We start from the raw sequence: 24,474 nt of genomic DNA, 5'->3' as shown, positions 1-24,474 counted from the left end.
CGTCTGCATTGAGATTTTGGTTTTCAGGCTAGTGTTTACACAAAAATTATTGCAATGGATCTCCTTGTAATACAAATGATTAGAATATTAGGTTACACCACTTACGCCCTATCTTATAAGTTGTTCAAAATGTTGTCCATTTTCCTGTCAACAATAATAGAGTCTGTTTTCAAACTCATCCCTAACATTTCTGTAAACTTCACCGGGAATTGACCGGAATTCTGCTATATCAGTAGTTTGTGTTTTATAAACACTGCATTTAAGAGATTTCCCCAAAGAAAGATGTCTAAGGGTGTTAAATCCGATGATTTTGGAGGCCATTCAATTGGTCCACTTCGGCCAATCCATGTACCCGGAAATCTCTCGTTTAACCACTGTCGGACCGGAAGAAATTGAGGTGGAGCACCGTCCTTCTGGAATGTTAACAAATCATCCTGTAAAACTGGATTACCCTCTGCATTAATTTGAGTTTCTACCTCTTGGGTGATAAAAGGACCAAGTCTTTCGAAGCATATTAAGATGCAGATCACCTGTCAAGTTTCCTTCAATAAATAAAGAACCAATTCATTCAAGCATTTCCAAAAACACCAGCCCAAACATTAACTTTTTGTGTAAACACTAGCCTGAAAACCAAAATCCCAATGCAGGAATATTTAATTGTTTCTGCAACTTTGGAACGCGATTATTCGGAAACCTCTGGATAAAAAGCAACAAAGTACGATACCACTGAAAAGAGAATTAAAAGCCCTTTAAAACGATGTGCCACTTGTCTCCAATTCCCATTTAAGATTGTAGGGGTGACATCTACCCCTCCTAGGAGGGTGAAAGAAAAAGGCTAAAAATATTCATTTAAAGTGTCCCCGTTACCAATAAAATGGACGCGTCTTTCCGATTTTTCATATTTTTAACTGCAAGAAAGATATTAAAGCTGGGAAGTTTTAAAATTGATACAGTGTATATTTATTTAACAAATATTTTATACTGTTTCCCTTGATATGGATATGTGTTAATTTTATAATAATTGTTAAAATTTGTAATGGGAATAAATAAATAATGATCTGGTCGGTGGTTTTACAACTGCACTGCGTATACAAATTAAAAAAAAATCAAAAGTGAAATCGTTAAAACAACGTACGGGCATTTTGAGATTGATGATTGTCAATCAAAATTTAAAACACTATCCACTAATTTACCATTTTCATTATATATTCCTAACTTCAAAGCAATTACCACCCATTCAATTGCAAATACTGAATTCATAACAAAGAAATGTGTTCATAACCCCGTCATTACCTTGACGGAATAATCAAATGTGTAAGACCACCTTCTTTGACAAGTGAAAGATACGGACCGCAAACCGTACAATACCGCTCATAGACTGACGCCCTGTTCCAAATTTCGTTCAAGATCCAATGAAGAATGGTACGTACTAATCAAACCATATCAGACAGAGACATATAAAGAGATATATAGGTATATCAGTCACGATCTTCGAAAATCAAATGCCACTGATCATCTTTAACGGACCAAACCGAGACACACTGTTACCTAATTTGGCCTAATTTAAATACCAAATCAGCTATGATCCACCCATCTTATTTATTTATGTTATTCAGAGGCGTGCATCTAATTCATTACGAAGTTCAATTTAGATGTCAATCTTAGACGAATAATGTATACGAATACTTTTCATGTTAATTTATATTAATTTGTAAAGTTTAAGTTACCTGTTATTAGAAAAAATATATATATTTAGATTTACATAGGGGGGTCCGGCAACAGTGCATCGGGCATTTGTAGCCCGTAGAATAAAAAACTTGGTAATTTTGTTTAAGTGCAAACCTACTAGGATGTATTTCAGGAAAATATTTTAACTTCTATAGGGTGGCTCAAAAAAAGTGTGAGTGGATCGGGATTTTTTTTTAATATAACACCCTGTATATTATTGCATGTTTGGCTTCCTTTCAGATCACTTTATATAATCCTGAGATATGAGTAAATATATTTCAATAGTTTTAGAGATATTAATAAATAAATAAAAAATATATATTTTTCAGCCTTTCTTTAAAAAATTATTAAAAATTCAAAACTCTCCTGAAATCAAAACTATATTAGGTATTTACTTTAGATGGTCTGTACTTACTTTGCTATAAATACGGTAATCGTAAATCATAATCATACAGGATGTTCAAAATCGTACGCTAAACTATATAAAATAATTTTCCATACTACTATAAAATAATTTTCCATAAATTGGTTTGTTTAAATGGAACATCCTGTATATTATTTTTTCAATAGATGAAGAATTAAAAAATGAATATTTTTTTGTATTTAGAGCATTTCAAAATTTTTAACGGTTTTACAGATATTCGTGTTTTTTCATTTCATATGGCATTTTCTACAGTAAATTTTTATTAAAGCCACCCAATGATTTTTGTCCCGTATTTTACCGTTGAAAGAGCCATATGAAATAATACTGCGTGGATCTGCGAAACCATTAAAATTTTTGAAATACTTTAAATACAAAAAATGTTCATTTCTTTACTCTCCATCTAATAAAAAAATAATATACAGGGTGTTCGTTTGAGAAAAAACAAAGAAAAATAATTTTATGTTTTAGAAAGTTTGGCATAGAATTTTTAACACCCTGTATGATTTAAGATTACGATATTTATAGTAAGTGTATACTATCTAAAGTAAATACCTAATATAGTTTTGATTTCGGGACCGTTCTTGTATTTGTAACAATTTTTTTAAAGAAGGTTGAAAAAAATATATTTTTTATTTATTTATTAATATCTCTGAAATTATTGAAATATCTTAGGATTATGTGAAGTCATCTGAAAGGAAGCCAAAAATGTATATATCCACTCACACTTTTTTGAGCCACCCTATAGAAGTTAAAATATTTTCCGGAAATACATTCTAATACATGCTTTAGGTTTGCACTTAATCAAAATTCTAACTTTTTTATTATATAGGAGCTACAGATGCCCGACGCACTATTGCCGGACCCTGTAAAGTAGAACATTGGTCCAAATTTATGGCAGACTTAATAAGCAAAGACAGAGAGATAGTCAAAGCTGTAGTGAGTCTACTAAGCTGAAAGCAAAGCTGAAAGTTTTTTTATTCTAGGAGCTACAGATGCCCGACGCACTATTGCCGGACTCTGTATAGTAGAACATTGGTCCAAATTTATGGCAGACTTGATAAGCCAAGACAGAGAGATAGTCAAAGCTATAGTGGGTCTACTAAGCTGAAAGTTTTTTTATTCTAGGAGCTACAGATGCCCGACGCACTATTGCCGGACCCTGTATAGTAGAACATTGGTCCAAATTTATGGCAGACTTGATAAGCAAAGACAGAGAGATAGTCAAAGCTGTAGTGGGTCTACTAAGCTGAAAGTTTTTTTTTTATTCTAGGAGCTACAGATGCCCGACGCACTATTGCCGGACCCTGTATAGTAGAACATTTTTCCAAATTTATGGCAGACTTGATAAGCAAAGACAGAGAGATAGTCAAAGCTGTAGTGGGTCTACTAAGCTGAAAGCAAAGTTGAAAGTTTTTTTTATTCTAGGAGCTACAGATGCCCGACGCACTATTGCCGGACCCTGTATAGTAGAACATTGGCCCAAATTTATGGCAGACTTGATAAGCAAAGACAGAGAGATAGTCAAAGCTGTAGTGGGTCTACTAAGCTGAAAGTTTTTTTATTCTAGGAGTTACAGATGCCCGACGCACTATTGCCGGACCCTGTATAGGTATTGTACTACAAATAAATCTGTACAAAATATAGATTCGTTATTTCTGTAAATAATAAAATTTGTAATAAAGTTTAGATATGTCTAATATGGGAACGCCTATATAAGAAAACATAAAGTTGATGATGGTGGTCAAAAGACGAAATGTCGGATGACGAATCTGAAAACACTGTTGTGTAGCTGGAAAGAAGTGGCAATAAAAATGTGCTTTTAAATTTGTTATACATTGTCAAATAAGATCGGAAAAAAATACAATAAAAATCTTCAATTTTCAGGTTTTCTCGAATATATCCGGAACTACTCGAAATTTTAAATGTTTTTAAACGGAATGTTATTGGGCCCACAAATTTGCCCTAATTTAACCATCCTCGTATCTTCTATAGTTTTCGAACCCCAATGGCGATGGCGGTTCGAATTTGAATTACCCGAATTAGAATTTTTGTATAATGGTACATATTTTACATTAATTTAAGTTTTTAGACGGTCACCAATCTAAATACGTACTTCGCTTAATATCGCTTAACTTTAATGATTGAACGAGAACCGTACTATAGTTTGATTATATTTTTAATTAACTTATGACATGTTTCGCTAACACTGTAACTTTGTCAGCATAAACATAAATGCCTTGCACTTCTGTTATCGCCCACTAACAGCATGAATGGCTTGTAAAATATATTAGTATTGTGAACGGTTTTATTATACCAATTTGTTTTTAAAAGCATGCATGTTTCTTTACATTGTATTAACGTTTTCTCTGATCTAAAATTAAATTTGAAATGACATTAGCAGGTTTAGGATCAGAAAATAAAAAAAAAACTTTTATTTAAAAAATTACCGACGTTTCGACGTATCTATATTCTCGTCTTTTTCTAGGCTATTTTTAGATAAAAAGTACTTTTGTCAAACGTAAACATTAATAGTAGGTTAGGTTAGGTGGGGTTTGAGATCATGATCCCTCACTCGGAGACCTTGGGCCCATTGCGATACCCATGTTATTATTGTACCAAACCTCCCTCTCATTCTTTCTTTGCGTTCAAGCACTTCCAGCTCTTTGCAAAGTTTCCGATGTCGCTGATGTTGGCTTCTGCTGCTTCCTCTAGTCCCTCCAAAAAAACTTGCCCTAAAGTTTTAAAGCGTCGGTATTCCAGTGCCGGACAGTGGCACAGCAGGTGCTCTATGGTTTCTTCTTTCTCTCCGCATTCTCTGCAGTAGTAGTCGTTGGAAATTTTCCATTTCCCGAGGTTTACCCCCGTGGGGCAGTTTCCAGTGACGACACCTACAATTATGCGTCCTAGGTCCTTTTTGTGCTGTAGTAGTTGTTTTGTCTTTTTGCTATCTACCACTGGTCATAGTCTTCGAGCTGTAGCGTAGTAGTAGCTTATTAGTAGTAACATTAGTAGTAGCTTATCCTGATAATCCTGTACCTGTACTGCACCTACAACCTGAAACGCAAGAAACAAAAGAAAAATTGGCTCAATGAATGGATAACTGGCGTGAAAATACACCATATACCACAATTTCTTAAATGTTATTGATAAAATTTATCCGAAAAGTTATCGAAACTATTTCCGAATGAACAGTGATATTTACGGTCAAATTCTTACTATGAATATCAACTGAAAACCAACTAAAAGCGGAACTCAAGAACTTGGAAGATTCCATCCGTCAGCTGGAATGAGAATCCTGCAACAGTCTAAAACACTCGAAGAGGACTCAGGCTTACGAGGAAAATCAAAGATTTTCCTAGATCTACGTCAGAACAATCTTCGGATCGTCACGGTGACCGTCAGATCAATCTTCGGATCATCACGGTGTTTTTAACAGGACCCTATCCCCATTCTTATCCCCATTAAATTTAAGTCTCTTGAACTAATGTATGTGTAAAAGTAAATATTTCAATTAACATCTCCTTTTTGCTGCCAGGGCTAATCTGGACGGGGCCTACTTTGTTTAAGCGGAACCCGAACCGCGGTCCTCGGCCATATCATGGTTAATGGCCGACCGACTTGGCAAGTGTCGAAATAAACTCTTACTCACAAGATATCCGATCTCATCCGGCCTCGAATGAACAGTGTGTGTCAATAGATTTTACACTTTTGCCTTTATTGGACAACAGCACGATACAGAGTTTCGAACCGGTCACCCGTCCATCCACTTGTATCGCCTTACGTCGCTTAACTTCGGTGTTCTAATGGGAACCGGTGTTTCGACGTAGCTGGGCCGTTGCCCACTAATGTATTTGTAATTAACGTATTTGTAAGATTTTTGTATATTTTGTATTTGTTTTATGTTTATTTATTATTTGCCACAGCTTTGTAAACAAGAGAAATCTTATAGCAATAAAGCAATGATTGATTGATTGATACCTCTGTAAAACCCTCTCATTTTTGTCACAGCTCTGGGACTGTATGATGAGTTTATAACTCAAGAAAGGGGGATACAATAACTCTGTAAGATCCCGATGATTTAACCCCCTCCCCACTCATTCGGCATTCTTACTATGAATTTGAAATACTGATATTTTTGATATTCCTCAGTCAGTCCTCAAGGCCATCAATATCTTCAACAATATTTTGGCTCTGCCTAAAATACTTAGGAATTTCAAAGTATATCAGTAACCTGACACATATTCACACACTCTCAACACTATTATTGACAGTATTTCTAAAAACTCCTCCCCCACCTCCCACGGGCAGTTTTATTGATTTTTGAAATATTATATAGTACTGATCGTGTGAGGCCCGCTTAATACAATAATTATAGAAACGAATTAACGTTTTAGCGCTATATTAAAATTTCTAAGATTCTCCGTCAGTAACTCTGCGATGTACGTAAAGCCCATTAAAACCGCAAGTTTGATATCTAAATGCGATTAACCCACACCTAGAAGTGATTCGAATATCGACGGCCGTTAGAAAAAGCAAACTGGCGCGCGTTAACATTAAGACGATACGGCCCGACCAACGCTCTAAAAATAAAGCGATATTTATTACGTCTCTGCGGGATGTTTGCGTATCGTAATATCAAACGAAACTCCGATCATAATTCTTCACGAACGGCCCGGTTACGGGTTCTAAAGTGCATGTTCGTTAATGATCCGAACGTGTTTAGATTTAAGATATGTCATATCGCGTTAGAATTTTCTTGCAGCAGGTAGATCAGTGGCCGAGAATCGCTGCTGCTGCTCCGCGAGACATATTTAATTATATGAAGTGTTTTGCTCGATATCAATAACGGGATGTCATTCGAAGATGTGTATCTGGTCGTTTTCACTGATTGAGCTTCATTTAATACCCGTCAGATCTAAAAACGTAAGAAACTGATGTATAGTTTCAATTTAGATAAAATCGTGTAGTAACTTTTCATGTTCAGTTTATTAACTAGCGTATTGTTGATAGAATCGATTATCTTCTATAATCGTTACACTAACAAAGTTTTCGGTAAATGGATTAACTATTTGATATAGAAATATTCTCATCACAATTAATGTGAAGATATTTAATATCAACTTACTGTTTTATTCTAACAGTTACTAATATCACTTAAACTTTTATTTGTAATCTAACCCCGACAAAATAATTTTACTAAAATCGGTGTTTTAGGGTACTTAATAATTTTTTCAGGTGTTGCTACAAAAACACATACAGTCATTTCGTACGTAAACTCGGGTATTTATTCTTTACTATCGTCCAAATTACTGGTTCTGAAGTTCATGTACGTTAATGATCCGAACGTGTTTAGATTGAAGATATGTCATATCGCGTTAGAAATTTCTTGCAGCAGGTAGATCAGTGGCCGAGTATCGCTGCTGCTGCTGCTCCGCGAGACATATTTTATTATATGAAGTGTTTTGCTCGATATCAATAACGAGATGTCATTCGAAGATATGTATCTGGTCGTTTTCACTGATTGAGCTTGATTTAATACCCGTCAGATCAAAAAACGTAAGGAACTGATGTATACTTTCAATTTAGATAAGATCGTATAGTAACTTTTCATGTTCAGTTTATTTACTAGCATATTGTTTATAGAATCGTTCATCTTCTATAATCATTACACTATATAAAGTTTTCGGTAACTGGATTAGCTATTTGATATAGAAATATTATCTCTTCACAAGTATTGTGAGAATATTTAATATCAACTTTGTGTCTTATTCTTACAGTTACTAATATCACTTAAACTTTTATTTGTAATCTGACCCCGACAAAATAAGTTTACTAAAATCGGAGTTTTACAGCACTCAATTCATTTTTTAGGTGTTACTACAAAAACATACTGTCATTTCATACGTAAACTCTGATTTATTTATTCTTCACGATTGTCCAAATTACCGGTTCTGAAATGCTTCTTGGTTAATGATACGAACGTGTTTAGATTTAAAATATGATCACATCGCGTTAGAATTTTCTTGCAGCAGGTAGATCAGTGGCCGAGAATCGCTGCTGCTGCTCCGCGAGACATATTTTATTATATGAAGTGTTTTGCTCGATATCAATAACGGGATGTCACTCGATGATGTGTATCTGGTCGTTTCCACTGATTGAGCTTGATTTAATACCCGTCAGATCAAAAAACGTAAGGAACTGATGTATACTTTCAATTTAGATAAGATCGTATAGTAACTTTTCATGTTCAGTTTATTTACTAGCATATTGTTGATAGAAGCTTTCATCTTCTATAATCGTTACACTATACAAAGTTTTCGGTAAATGGATTAGTTATTTGATATAGAAATATTCTCATCACAAGCAATGTGAGGATATTTAATATCAACTTTCTGTATTATTCTAACAATTACTAATATCACTTAAACCAAAGTTTCTTAAACTTTTACTTGTAATCTAACCCTGACGAAATAATTTTACTAAAATCCGAGTTTTACAGCACATCTCCTAATATCACTTAATAAATAATAAATACAACTAAAATTTTTCTATGAAACTGAATAATGAACTTCAGGATCTTCAGGCTGTTATTTATTTTTACCTCGAGTAAAATAATATCTATTATTGGCTCTTACTTCTATATATATTAGAGATGTTCATGCTCTGTATGATCTGATTTTATTACTTCCTAGTAATTATTTACCTTTCGATAAGATCAAGCCGTATCATATTTCCTTCTATATTGATTTCTCTACACTTTTGTAACATATTTAATGCGTATATCTACAAGGATCTTTTGAGAATATCCCGCTGCGCTACATTAACTATCTGGTTGAAAGTGATTAATACAGAGTGTGAGCAGATACGTACTTGTATCTGATAATCATAGATTTAAAAAAAACTACTGCATTTCAATAATATTTTCCTGTAGGTGCCTTATTACACAGTACCAGTATTATAATAAAATATAAACAAGTATCTACTATAATAGGACCTAACGGATATCATATGATGTATCATATATTTTATTACATACATACTACATAGTAATTATTACAATAAGATTTTTTGTAATAATTATTGGAACACGGAATATGGGGACATCCTGTTGAATTACTAATAATATATATAATCGAAAAAAACCATTTTACCCATGAGGGTGTCTGAGTTGCATATTCATATTCATGGTTTCTTGTCATAGACAAATCTGCCGTCCTAAAAACACATGCCGTATCTACAAAAAAACGGATTTTGAGATTTTTACATCAATGGATCACTAACAAGCTAAATTAACTTTTTACCAAGCCTATATGCCGTATATGCCTTCGAAATATTTGAAATCGCACGTAATAAATGGCCGTATCTACCAAATTATTATTCTGTTTTAAGAAATAACGCGGTATATGCTTGCTACCAGTAATAAATGCCGTATCTACTTCCACAACTGTGTAGATACCGCCTTCTATAAATTCTTGCATTGATTCGATTTGTAAATTTTCTCTTATTATCTCGTTCCTTATTCTGTCTTTTCGTGCCACACCTCTGACCCTTCTAAGGTATTTCAATTCAATTGCTTCTATTTTGCTTCTTTGACGCTGATTTAGTACCCAAGATTCGCATCCATAAGTCAGTATTGGTCTATATATTATTTTAATTACTGTCATCTTGGTTTTACTCGATATGTCCTTTTTTATAAATCCCTTATTCATTGCATAGTATACATTATGCACCCTTCTATCTTCACGAATAACGGAGATATTGTATGATTTCAACGAAAATGGGACACCCTGTACATTGATACGTATCATACATTTTCTTGCTGGTTTCACGAATAATTTCGTCCATATAAATTATAAATAACAGTAGACTGAGGCTTCCTCCCTGGCGCGGCGTATTCCTGCTTTTGTCTTAAATATTTCAGATTTCCATGTTGGTTTTATTACCTAACGGTTAGTTTGGGTCAACTTTCGTTTAGCTGAAATCAGTTATTAGAAAAAAATAATAATTTTTGTCTTTAAAAAGCTACTGTGAACTGTGAACCACGAAAAACACAAATTTGCGTAATTTCCAAATTTCGCACTTATACTATACTTGAATAACTGAAATCTGCTATAAAAAAATACATTTTGCGTTTTATTTTTAATATTTTCCTGAATATATAAACACAAAAATTTTCCTGCGGAAATAAGCTGTTTTCATTTTCTAAAAAAATTTATTAGACTTTAGAATAGCTGAAATCGGTTATATAAAAAATAGATATATTTTTGCCTTTTAGAAGCGTTTACAAACTCAGGAAAATAAAAAATTTCCTGCGAAAATGCCTGATTTTCATTTTCCATTTGTTCCTTATTATATTAAGTTAATTAAAAATATATAAACCATATATAAACCATAGCTTAACACCCTCTACAAAGAAAAACTAACCAAAGCAACCCAAATCCTAACCAATCTAATAATATTTTTGCAAAATCACAGTTAATTATTAAAATATAAAAACCACAGCTTAACACCCTCTACAAAGAAAATCTAACCAAAAGCAACCCAAATGCTAACCAATCTAATATTTTTGCAAAATCACAGTTAATTATTAAAATATAAAAAGAAAACTGCATGATCCAATGATTTTTGTTTTCAATCAGCCCTATTTACGTAAAGCTTTAATAAAAAACAAGAATAAGTGCAACATTCCGAGGTACTTATAGTTTACAAGAACCTATATTATCTATTCTACAAGAATTGTTATTCCTCAAAAGATGTTTTAGCCCACCAAGCACCCTTATTCGCTTTCGTGTCCCGTAAGCTTCTAAACTGAAAAATGTATGAAAGACAAAGTGCACAAAATGACATTGACACATTTCCGCAGGAATTTTTTTGTATTTCTTTGCTCGTATAAAACAAATATAAGTTCATTTTTCATGTAAGTGATTTCGGCTATTCTAAATTCAAAGCATTTTTTTATGTAAAATAAAAATAAAAAAATTTCCGCAGACACTTTTTTGTGTTTTTATGTTTAGAAAAATGTCTAAAACACACCCCGCAGACTAGTTTTGATGTAATAGATTTCGACTATACTAAAGTCCGAAAAATGAAAATGACGTATTTCCGCAGGAAAATTTTTTGTCTATTTGTACTCCTAACGCCTTCTAGAACGCATATATAAAGTAATTTTTTATATAACAGATTTCAGCTAAACGAAAGTTGAGCCGTTAGTTCTGTCATGTAAACATTTTACATGTTACATATAATTATTAATAAACCAAATAAAATGTAATAAACATACTACATCTCTTCTTATATATCAGTACCAATAATTTCTAGATCTGTTCGTCAATAAGATTAAGAGCGACAGTTCTGCAATTTCCTGCATATTCAAATGCAAATGTTTCTTATCCAGTTGTCGTATACTTCTCGCCGAACGGCTCGTCCGACAAATAAACCGTGGCTGCTCAGGCCGGTGCCAAAGTTAATTCATCAAAGCGAATCAGCTGAGAAATCAGTTGAATTTACCTTCCCACCTCATGGGTAAGCAGTACCGAGTTTTTAAATTTATCATGGCATTGCTGCGTAAATTTGTTTGTTATTTATAATATTATCAACTTTCTATGCTTTCTAGCCAAATGCGCGTCCAGTGCAAAAATAAAGAGTAAAGAAAAAAGTTTTGGTGTATTGTTGTGAATTAGTGTTTTATTTTGCTATATGGTTGTACTCGATAACTCCATGCTTTCTCGAAATAAAGAGTCTTGACAGACAGAATTTAGAATGTAGAATGTTTAGGAGGGGAGTTAATCACCGCAACCTTATAGATCTATTGTGTGTTCCCCTTTCTTGAGTTATAATAAGTTATAACTCATCATACAGCCTCAGGGCTTTAACAAAAGCCACTATCTGAGACGGCTTCACAGAGGCCAGCTTCATCCTCAACATCAGCCGTACCAAAGGTCATGGCACGAATGGTCGTCGTCTCGGCGCACTCAATGAAAAGGTGTTCTGGTGTTTCCCCATTTTCCCCACAGAATCTGCATTCGCCGTTGTTTCTCAGCTTCAGCCTACTGAGGTGCTCTTGAGGAGACAGTGTCCTGTTAGAAACCCCGTGACAATCCGAAGATTGTTTTTACTTAAATCAAGGAAAACCTTTGATTTTTCTCGGTCGTAAGTTCTGACGAACTTTTCGAGTGTCTTAGACCGTTGGAGAACACCCATACCAAGTTACGGATGGAGTCTTCCAGATTCTTCAGTTCCGCTTTCAGTTGGTTCCCGTTTGGAAAACAGAACGGTTCTAGTCCAGTTAGTGGAGTGTTCGCTCCTTTTATTAGCTAGATCATTTGCTTTTTCATTGCCTTCTATCCCTTGGTGAGCAGGCACCCAGAGTAGGAGGACTTTATTTTCTTTGCCTAATTTGTTGAGCTTCTCTAGGCATTCTTTGACCAACTTCGAATTGATGGTTACTAAGTTGATCGCGTTAAGTGCTGCTTGACTATCGGATAGGATGGCAATTTCCTGTTTTCGATAGTTCCTATCTAAGATAAATTGTACGCATCTTTCGATAGCGTAAATTTCTGCCTGAAGGATACTGGGGTAGGTGCCTATAGGTTCGGAGTATTTATTTTTCGGTCCAAATACTAAAAAATTTACTAAATTTCGGTCTAACATACAACATAGTGATCCTATAAAATGAGTGATCCTAATTCCTTTTGAGATACGGAATCAATTAAAATAATAAAAATTCTTGAAAAATGTTTTAAACTTTTCTATTGTATATTTCGAAAATATTAATGTTATTTAGATTTATACGGAAAGGTACAGATTAATACAATATTCTTATAGATTAGCATTAATGACCTATTATAGATTCAAAAATAGCTTATATGAAATTAAATTATATTCGATATTTTTAGAAAGTGTTGCTAATAAAGTGCCGTTTCCTAGGTTTTTTTTTTCGTAAAAATTAAATTAAAAACCGAATAGTATTCTTACTTCCTTTGCTAGATGGGCGTTGTTATAATTTATCAACATTATAGATAGATAATTATATCCCATTTTTATGAATGTTCAAAGTGTTATACAGGCAATTTCCATTTCCTTTGTATAATTATATGGACCACATCCGCAAAATATAAAAAAATGAAACAGTTAAAAAATATATCTAACTGTTTTAATACCGTGTTAATAACTTATAACTTTAAGCTTTAAGTAAACCTGGCCTGTGTACTTGTGAAAAACTTATGATACACATCACAGATACATGCGAGAGGTTCCCTACGCTATGTAACATGACAAAATATGGTATATAAGGAGACGAAGACATTATATATACTGTCGAACTTTCATTGTCTTTGTTTCCTGATTTATACAATTATCAGGTTTTAGATTCCAAATTTTTCAAACTCGATTTTCGAACTCAATATTCGTTGACGCTTTGTATAATTATATGGACCACATCCATAAAAAATTGAAACAGTTAAAAATATCTCTTTGTTTTAAACACAAGAGTGTTAATAACATAACTTTAAGCTTTAAGTAAACCTGGCCTGTGTACTTGTGTGAAAAACGTATGATACATCACAGGTATGCGAGAGGTTCCCTACCTTTATGTAACATGACAAAATATGGTATATAAGGAGACGAAGACATTAAATATACTGTCGAACTTTCATTGTCTTTGTTTCCTGATTTATACAATTATCAGGTTTTAGATTCCAAATTTTTCAAACTCGATTTTCGAACTCAATATTCGTTGACGCTTAGATTGAGTTATAACTCATCAGACCGCCCCAGGGCTCTGACAAAAGCCAGTAATCAGTCGCACCAAATTTTTTGGCACGAATGGTTGTCATCTCAACGCACTCAGTGATGAGATGTTCTGATGTTTCCCCATTTTCCCCACAGAATGTGCATTCTCTGTCGTTTCTTAGCTTCAATCTACTGAGTCACTTATTCATCAATACTTAAATCAAGGAAAATCTTTGATTTTTCTCGGTCGTAAGTTCTTAGAAATTTCGTCGAGGATCTTAGATCGTTGGAGAATTCCCCTTCCAGGTTACGGATGGAGTCTTGCAGGTTCTTGAGTTGCGCTTTAAGTTGGTTTCCAGGGAAAGCAGAACAATTCTGATCCAGTAGTACTACTCGTAGTAGTAGAGTGTTTGCTCGATTTGTAGCTTGATCGTTTGATTTCTCATTAGAAGGTAATGAGAAAGCAAATAAAAAAACCGTTATTTATTGATAATAATAGTATTGTAGAATAGCATGCCCAGAGTTGGACTGGGCCGGAAGGGCGCTGGTGGAATAGTGAGAATTTTTTCCTATATTGGTTTGTGAGTGTTTGAAATGTATATAAATATTGTTAATCCAAAAATAAGTTTTGGTGATAACTTCAGAATATTGATAACTTCAGAATATTACCGTCACTTTTCTTCTGTTTCATTCCTACACTGAAAAAACACATAAAAAGAAAAAAAACTCCAAGACTGTACTTATATTTTTGTAAACGTAATATGACACACTTACTTATTTACTGCCATTACTCGCTGACGAGTATTTGACACGCATCAGAAGATGGTTACGCAAGGCGTTTTCTTTCATGAGCTTTTCTGTAACTGAAAAGCCCGATCTGTGATGTTATCTCTCTTCCGCACTCCGGGCATTCAAAAATCTCATCACTTTGTTGTCTCTTTACTTTTTGGTTGTTGTTGTTAACTGAGTTTATAATTCTCCTCCACTGTGTTCTATTGTGCGCTGCTTCCTCCCACTGATGCTGCATACTTATCCCCTTTAAGTTTTCATGGAAAACATCCTTGTATCTTTTGAGTTGTCCACCCGGTTTCCTCTTACCCTCTACAAGTTCACCGTAAAGAAGACACACAATTGTTGTATTAGCTAAGTTAATATTCTTCCCTAACTCAGTTTGCAATATTGCCTAGTAAATGCTGTCAAAAAAATATAGTTAGTAGTAGATACTACAATTTGTAATGATTTTTATTTAAATTTCAACGATTACAATCTGAATATTCTCTGGCACAAATTGTGAGAATTACCACCTCGCTATTTTCGTATAAAATCAAGCATATTTAACTATTTTGGAGATCTTGTGATAGAAATAAAAGTTACAACGTAATGCCTAGTACCATTTTAGACGTAAAACGCAGCATATTTTGCTACAATCGTGGGGTTTATTATAATTTATTTTTTCCGTGTATTTAAGATTAAATAATGAACTATTTTATGTAGGTCCTAAGACAGGGGGCCCGCAAAGGCTGGGGCCCGGCTAGCAATGGCCACCCTGACTATATGGCCAGTCCGACTCTGAGCATGCTCATAAAATACCTATATTAAAAAAAAATTGGCGACGGGAGGCACGTATAGCCGCCCATACTAAAATATGTTAATAAAAAGTTGGTAGGCAGTTCTTTTAGTTTCCAAGTAAAGGAATTCTTCCAACTTTGGTCCGCGGTTATTACCCCTATCCGCCACCTGGGGTCGCGTCCGATGGGAGTTTGGAGTTCTCCACACGGATTTTTTTTTAATATTTTTTTGCCTTTTTTGCCTTTTTTTTGAACGTTTAAAATATATTTCCGTACATAAAAGGGAAAACCGCGTTTTTCTAGCTGTTTTGTTTCTGAGTTATAATTTTTAAACAATATTTCATATTTTTTTTATCTCAAAAACTGCGACTTTGACTGATTTTGATGTTATTACAAATTTTGTTGCAAATATTATTCCTAATCTTAAATTGAAAACCGTGTTTCGCTAGCTACTCTAATTTTTCAAATGTTTGCATGCTTTATATAACCTGTAGTTACCGAATATCCAACCTAATGACATAACCTCAAATTTTTAATATAATCAAAACAAATAATATATTAGCAAGCAAGCAATTCGGTATTATAATGAATAATAAAAAAATAAACTGGACAAAACACAAAAATACATCTACGTTCAAAAGAAAGGTTCTTCAGAATTTAAAAACAATTAGCAATAATCCAAACCTCATTCAAACTACATCTACCAATATTGAAAGCCAACATGCAAATTTACCATCCACAAGCAGAGATCAGGATCAACCTGAGATATTTCCAATAGAAAGTTGCCAAAACGATCAGGAACAGGAAGATGCCTGGTTAAGGCATTCTCTAACATAAGAGAATGAGCTTTGCGCTTTAACATTACACATTCTGCACTTAAAGAGCTTTTTTCTATAGTCAATTCATTCATAACTGTTCTACCAAAGTACCAAGGGATCCTAGAACTCTTTTGCAAACTCCTACCACTTTAAATATAGATCAAATTGAACCAAAATAGTATTATTTCAATTTTATGAGGTTATGTTTTGTTTTCTGTACATTTTCTGTCAAATTGCTGTAATGTCTAACTTCGTTCACAGGGAGTCGCTACAGTCGACACCACGGGTTACATAAAGGTTTTCTGGGTGACTAAAAGTAGCCATAAACACCCCGGCATTTTTAATGGTGATTTTTATCACCTTTAGTTGTATAAAACACTAAAATTGGTGTTTTAAATAACCCAAACTCATTTACGCAACCTTAAGCCGGGTCCAGACTATGTAACAAAACATGTTAAATAACAAAGTTTTATAACTTGTTAGAGAAATTCAAGTAAAAAAGTTATAAAACACAATGTTATACAACAGTTTTCTTGTTATATAGCAAAAATTATGTTATCCATTAGGTGTCGGTAAAGATCAAAGAAAGTTATAAAACTTTGTTCTATAACACACCGCGACTTGTCCAGACTTGTGTTATTAAACATTTACTGCAGGACGAGCGGCGGGCGTTTGAATTAATAGGTGTTTAGTATTGCCAGAACTCTTCCGTTGCACATAGTGATTTTTGTTATTTTTTACGCAATGTAATGGTCGAAAGAACTTACCACTCATTTAATTGAGTTATTTCGTGAGCATCGAGTATTATGGGATCCTACCTTCATGGATTTTAAAACAGAAATAAAAAACACGACGCATGGACTGAACTAGATGCAGAATTGAAAACAAATGCCAGTGAAGTTGAAAAAAAATGCGTTTGAGGTCATTTTAAATACTACAGCTGCTACTGCTTCGAGCAATAAAATGTACACTCATTTTGTTTAGTTTTGTTTTGTTACATAGTCTGGATGTCTCTGCTATTTTATAACAAGTTATAAAACAAAGTTGTACAACAAATTTGTTGTATAACTAGATGTTTAACATGTTTTGTTACATAGTCTGGACCCGGCTTTAAGTAACCAAATTTATATAATGGTTGATGAGTATGTTATAGACCCTAAAGTAATATATAGCACTTTAAATATAATGGACGCCATTATTATTGATGTCTTCATTTTTGGCTACAATAAGTATTTCTAAGATAACGTTGAAAACTATATTTTGGCCAGTTGCCAGTTATTTCTATGTATTAAAAAAGTCGTATGTTCTATTATTTATATTATCTAATAAATTTGACTTTCATTACAAAAATTTTACCCTATTTTTTTTTGTTTATAAAAAAAATCTATTAAATAATTCTGCTTTTGGGGGCGCATGTGTTTTTTGGAGGTAAAATTGATTTTCACACAGTACATTTAATATCGCATATGTATTTAGTACTCTGGATAGGCACAATAGATGATATTAAGCCAGTAATTTCTATAAAGTCATTTGCATAACGCAAACGCTTTTGTAGGCTATAACAGGGATGGCGTCATTTTGTCTCTTTTGTTTTTGGTCTGGATTATCTGCGTAGGACAACTTGGAACAATAAGATCATATCTGCTTTTTATGTTAAAAAAGAGGCGAATATTAAAGTAGTTAGTCAGAAAGAAACAAGTATATTTTTAAAAAACGCGCATGCGCGATATTTCTATGGAGGTAGTCTCTGGGAACCTTCTCAACACCACTATATAACTATTATATACCCTTTTTCAGTTTTATAGCGGTAACTCGATAGGATATATAAAGGTGTTGAGAAAGTTTTCAGGACTTTGGTTGCACACCTTGAGTGTTAAGGGTTACTATAGGAACAGTTATAAATTGGACCGTTTAGGGCATATAAGTGTTATATAATGGTTACCAATGACTCACGACAACCATTCTAGATGCGTTTAGGTTGTATAATATGGTGTGTTGGGAAGTTTCCTAACACACTTATAAAACAAAAAATGCTTCTTGGGCATACCTGTTGGTTTGAGTGAAATTAAAAAAGCTTTTTTTTGCCGATCTTAATAGCCTACCATACCTGTTGGTATGGTCGGCTAAAAATATAATAAAAATAATGCCTTAATCAATTACTGCAACTAATAAACAATAATTAGCTAAATAATTATATCTAATTTATTTTTCTCCTCGTCATAATAGACAAAAACCACTCCCATTTCCTTTAGACTTTCAAATATAGATCGCACATTAGAGCCGTAAAATTTGTAAAAATCTAAATAAGATAAATCTTCCGAGCCATTAAAGAAATTACAAGAGATTAGAATGAAAAAAGCACACAGAGCTACTTGTTTTTAACGTCGAACAGTAATAACAATAATTGTAAAGCGTTACAGTCAAGCGGATGTAACTGGCTGCCTAATGATTTTATAAACATCCTAGAAAAAAGTAAATGATGGGAATGACTGGTCTATGATGAGGCGTAGTCAAGTTAAAATATACGTTTCTGTATACTTCAGAATAACAACCACACGAACGTATTATTGTATATGAAAGATTTTCAAACGAAAAATAAAGAAAATAGATGAGAATAAATGAACTAATTATATTCACAATCTCAGGCATGTCGAACTTAGATTTTTACAAGGAAATGAAATTTCTTCTGATATTTCTTCTTAACTTGCTCTTCTTTCTTTATTCAATACATTTTATTGCACTGACCGTATTGGCCGTACGAAAATAAATAATAGCAAACGTATACCGGTTGCGTCTCAAAAGTGGCTCACCCCTATAAATTTTTAATCATATCTAATTTTTTTCAAATGGAACGAGGGTGGCTCATTAGCATATTTGGAAAAAGCATTCTTTTACGAATAATTTGGTACCACACACTTGGTATTTTGACTCAAATTGTCATTATGAACCGCATGTTACAATTTCAAATATGAGAAAATGTCAAAAGGTGATATATGATATGTCATTCTATTCAGTGTTAGTGTCATTTTCGATTGAATAAAGTAAAAAATACCGATGGTGCTATTTAAAAATCAAAAGTTGTAGTTATTTCCGGTGAAAGAGGAAGTGGTCAAAAATAATTGAATACGTGAATCAATCCTAATATATGTCATATACTAACAAACAAAATGTCGTTTTTATCTGAAAAAATAAAAAAGTTATAGGAGTGAGCCATTTTTAAGACGCACCGGTATAGACACCATGGTATTCCTCCCACTTAGAATACAGAATATCAAAATTAAATCCAATTTCAAACATATTAGATGAGGAGGTAATTGCACAAATCCCTTTGGACATAAGTCACGAGCCGTCACTGGTTAACAATATACAGTCAACAAAAGGAGCGAAGAAAAAAATGTAACAATAACCTTTCAGCCTTTAACAGAAAGTCGATGTTTACATCTACATCAAAGCGTTCGAGTTTTTTTTCTGTCGAAACCTTGCTGTTAAAGGAAGACGCTACCACAACGCTACAACTATCTACAAGGCTTACTGAGAACTTTATTGTTATTCTATTCTAATACTTGATTGATTCAAGTATTGTTTATTTTTATTTTTCTGGCTGGTTCTCCTCTCGTACTAATATAAATATAAATAGAGATCATAACTTTCATACAAAATTAAAATGTGTTTTGAAACATTTCTCACGAACTGATAATATACAAGATATTCAGAAAAATAATAAACTACAACATAATACAAAACGCGCTGGATGCTGCACAACCACGAGAACAAGCAGGCTTTAGAAGCGGCTTCAGCATAGTTGATCCTAGTGACATACACTAAGAGAAACTATAAGCCGAACAAAAGTATACGAACTTCCACTAATCATAACCTTTATATATTTTGAGAAGGTTTTCCACTCAATATATCCTAAGGCAATAATAGAAGCCCTAGCGAAACAAGGTATTGACTCGCCCTCGCCAATATATACAAAGAAGCCAAAGTAGGAGTAATGATATATAAAACAACTAAAACAACCCCAGAGTTCCCAACTGGTAAAGAAGTACGACAGGGAGACGCAATATCCCCAAAGCTGTTTCAATAGACGCAATCTTTCCAAAGCCTCAAAGAAGAAATCTTCCGTCAACTGGACTGGGCCAACAAAGGAATAAAAATAGATGGAGAATATCTTAACCATCTAAAATTCGCGCATGACATAGTCCTAATTGCAAATAGTCCTGAAGAACTACAAGCACAAATAAACGAACTAAATACAGCCAGCAGTAAAGTAGGTATCAAAATGAATTTAGCAAAAACTAAAGTAATGTACAAGGAACTAGCAGACAGCAAAGACATTCTAATGAAAAGAACATATATATTTGAGTCAACTAATACACGGCTCAGGATATCTACTACCAGAAATCATAAAAAGAATTGAGTTAAGATGGAGCACTTACGGAAAAAACTCAATCATATTCAAATCTATAATGCCACTTTATCTAAAGAAGAAAACATTCAACCAATGTGTACTACCGGTCATGACCTATGCATGCGAAACCTGGAGACTTAAAACGGACATTATAAGAACAGTTTATACCTATATGAAAGAATATTCAAACATGGATAATAAAAATAACACAGGTCGACAAATTCAAACTTTTCATTTCTAACATTGATGACAATAGTTGATTATATCAGATTCTGTACTATTAAAAATAAAAATAACAAGCGAACACGTACAGTTTTTTTGTTAGATGAAGATAAACAATAAAAAGACAAATTCACATTTTTATTTAAAAAGTATCATATTACATTATTATATTAAATTAAAAAATTTATAATAAGTTTTATATGCATTATATTGTATAAAATGAAAGTGTACTACATCAATATAACTACATATTAAACGATAAAATACGGAAACATGCTTAAAAGCGTTATTTCTTTCTTTTATGTGACGTCGGAAGCAGTAGTCGCCCATCATAACTGTATTCCGACGATGAAGGATGTTGGAATCTTGAAAATAATCGTGTGAAATCTCTCTCTCCTTGTTCATCACTGACTTCACCGAGATTTTCGGGAAAAAATCAAAAGTGAGTGAAGAAAAAGAATTTTAGGGACATACAACATCCGAGTGACTGCTAGCATCTAAAACTTCTTGTACGAGTAATTCATAGTTTTCTTCTTTTTTATTACCTAAGAACACTTTAACTACATTTACAAGAAAATGTCAAGCTCTTAGTTCTTTTTGAACTCTGAGTTTTTATTTAAAGGCAAGCTCTTTAAGGGGCTTTCTTATTTGAAGCCAAATAAAAATACCCTTTATAAGCTTGGCATCACTGATTTGTAGAAAAAATGTTTTCAGATGTTTAAATCCTTCACTTTCAATGTCCATGGCCATTACAATTTTTTTTATCAGTTTCAACTTAATATGGAGGGGTTGAAGTAGCACGCTTTGGATCAACAAGTGGTATAGATAGTTTACGTACTTGTACCTGGTTAAAGGATGTTTTGGGGGGTCATTCTTTTTTACGAAAAGTTGCTTTGTTGCCCGACTATCCCAGAAATACAAAAAATAACTTCATAAAACCATCTTGAAGTCCTAGTAATATACCTATAACATGAGGAACAGGCCCTGCAAATGGCAAGTTTGGATACTCAACTTTATCTTTCTGTTTCTTTGAATAACCTTTAACATTTGTTAGACAGAAATAGTAGTCATTAAAATGATTAGTAGGTTCTCTCCATATCATAGAAACACCAAATGGCATAGTTTTTCTCTGGCCTTTCAGCCTCTGAACCAGATGCACACTACAACTTATACAGCACACAAGACGAACCCAAGACTGATCTTGATCCCTATTTCTTCTTGTCGATATTGTATAGTCTAAAGTTATTTTAAATAATGTACCTTAACATTGCGGAAAAATGTTCTATATAATTTTTTTCGTAATTCTGAAATCAAATAAAATAATTAACGTTATTCTAGCATTGGCCCACCCTGTAGATACTATTTTTGAAATCCACTTAACTATATGATCAAAAAGGTTTATGATCAAGCAAACTCTTCGACCGCTAAAAATATTCTAATAGAAATGATGGGAAACTATAGTTGTTGTGTATCAAAAAACTATTATACTAAATCATATATCTATAAAATTAGTATTTTTATTATATTTATGTAATATTAAACTAACAACATCTGATAAATATAAAAGATTGAGCCACTTTATACTGCATCTCGCTTTCTGTATCCTCATCCTCGAAACCATTAAAGCTGTAATTAAAAGCAAGATCTCGTCTATTAAACGTTAGAAGGTGTATATTAACGATATAATGGATAAGTTTATCCTGTTATAAGAGATAATTAGCAGGCTTTTTTAATAAATGACGCCAAATGAATGGTGTCATGTTCAAAATGATTTGTTGGCTAACACGGTTATTGGTCTCTAAACACCGAATTTAAAAATAAACATTGCAATAGAATTGAAAATGAAATTATCACTGTAGTCTAACAAACGAAAAGATACATGACAGTGACAATTGTATCTGTTACTAGGTAGTAGACTCTTTCTACTTTTTACTGACAAAGCGAAAGTTACCTACAAATGATATAAAAAATTTTATTGACAACCACATATTACTGACATTACTGACTTTTAAAAAATTTGAAAGTGTCAAATTATCTACATTTCTTCCCTCTTCCATTCCCCTCACCCATTTTCCTCACCCATTTCCCTCATCCATTTCCCTAGGGAAATGGGTGATTCCCTCACTCGGTTTTTCTTATTTCTCGCCTCATTTAATTAAGCAAAATATTCTTGTAATATCTTTATTAAATACTTATCTAACATCAACAAAAATAAATAAGAAGATTAACAATAATAATTGAAGATATTACTGCATTTATTTGTTGAAATTAATGGTCAAAATTGACTTATTGTACGCGTTAGTCGATATTGTTAAGTTGCCGCCCTGATGATGTGTTTCACTTATTGAGGTTTCACTGCTGCAAAAACTTAACTCCTGACTTGTGTCAGGTCTTCTAATATCAACGAAAGAAGGTAAAGAATTTGAATTGCTACAGGAAGGCGATGGCAACGATGTCATTGAAGATATCATATTTGGGGTTTTAGTTTGGTTGGTTACAGATGCATCCCCATAACCCTCAGCCACAACACTGAATTTCCATCCCCTAGACGCTTCAGCTGTAAAAAATAATTATTTACCAGCAACGTAGCCGCTGTTCGTCTAAAAGCATGACCTGTGTAGGTTTTCGCATTGGGAAGTTTCAAAAAGTTAGCAATTTTGTACGAAAATTTAGATATAGAATTGTATGTAAAGGGTTGAATTTCGAGCTTTTCCTAGTCGATATTGAACAAAAAATATCTCACTTTCAATATCTTTTCGTAACTGTTTAAATTCTTTCAAAATTTCTGTCCAACTTGTGTTAGTTATCATAAATGATCTGCTCTTATAAGTTTTTGTATCGGGAATTTCTAGGCAAATTTTGTTTTCTAAAATATCAATATTCGTAGTTCTCATCTTCAGTAGCTCATCACTTCGACATGCCCCAGACACACCTACTATAAGCGCAACCTAAAACAATGAAAAGTAATATTTAAAAACAGAAAAAGAAAACATTTAAAATAAAATCCTTACTTTAATAGGAAGGAATTCTTGAGTTACTTTCGTGAGAAAATCCTCCAAGTTTTGCCTGGTAAAAATGCTAGACTTATTTGGCTTAAAACCTTTCTGGCGTTTTAAGAAAGCGACGAGTTTGTGATATTTTGATATGTCAGTCTTTTCCCTTAATTCTAGCATTGTCCGTATCATGTTGTACGTAGCCCAAAGAGTAGATGGCTTTTTCTGCCTTGCCATGTCGCTAAAATATGCCATCAAGACTCTCTCCGAATCAATATTCTTAGCATTTCTTTCGGCACACCATTTTTCGCATACTTTCAATGCTATTTCATATCGCCCCCTACTTTTCTCTGGAAGTAAACTGGCTTCTGCTCTTTTTGCGGCTTCTGTAAGTTCTGGTGGAGTACCAATATTAAAGTAGTCTTCATTATCAGAACTTTCCGAAAACATTCTGTGTTATCTTATATAAACAGCTTTCTATGTTATATAAATTCGAAAAAGCGAACGAGAAATTCAAAACTGTCATTTATTTGTTTGTTTTGCTATTGAAAGTTTGCGCCATAACAACCACTTTAGTACT

General features: G+C 33.4%; 1 protein-coding gene across 1 annotated transcript in view; it reads left to right on the top strand.

Moving 5' to 3' along the window:
• Nucleotides 1–24,474, top strand: part of LOC115875772 (zinc finger protein 90 homolog) — a 288,452-nt gene that overhangs the window by 144,759 nt on the left and 119,219 nt on the right. The window lies entirely within an intron of this gene.

Source organism: Sitophilus oryzae, unplaced genomic scaffold (genome assembly GCF_002938485.1).
Source record: "Sitophilus oryzae breed Bouriz unplaced genomic scaffold, Soryzae_2.0 scaffold_1396_pilon_pilon, whole genome shotgun sequence".
In the NCBI taxonomy this organism is placed as follows: Eukaryota; Metazoa; Arthropoda; class Insecta; order Coleoptera; family Curculionidae; genus Sitophilus; species Sitophilus oryzae.
This window is presented reverse-complemented; position numbering and strand designations above follow the sequence as displayed.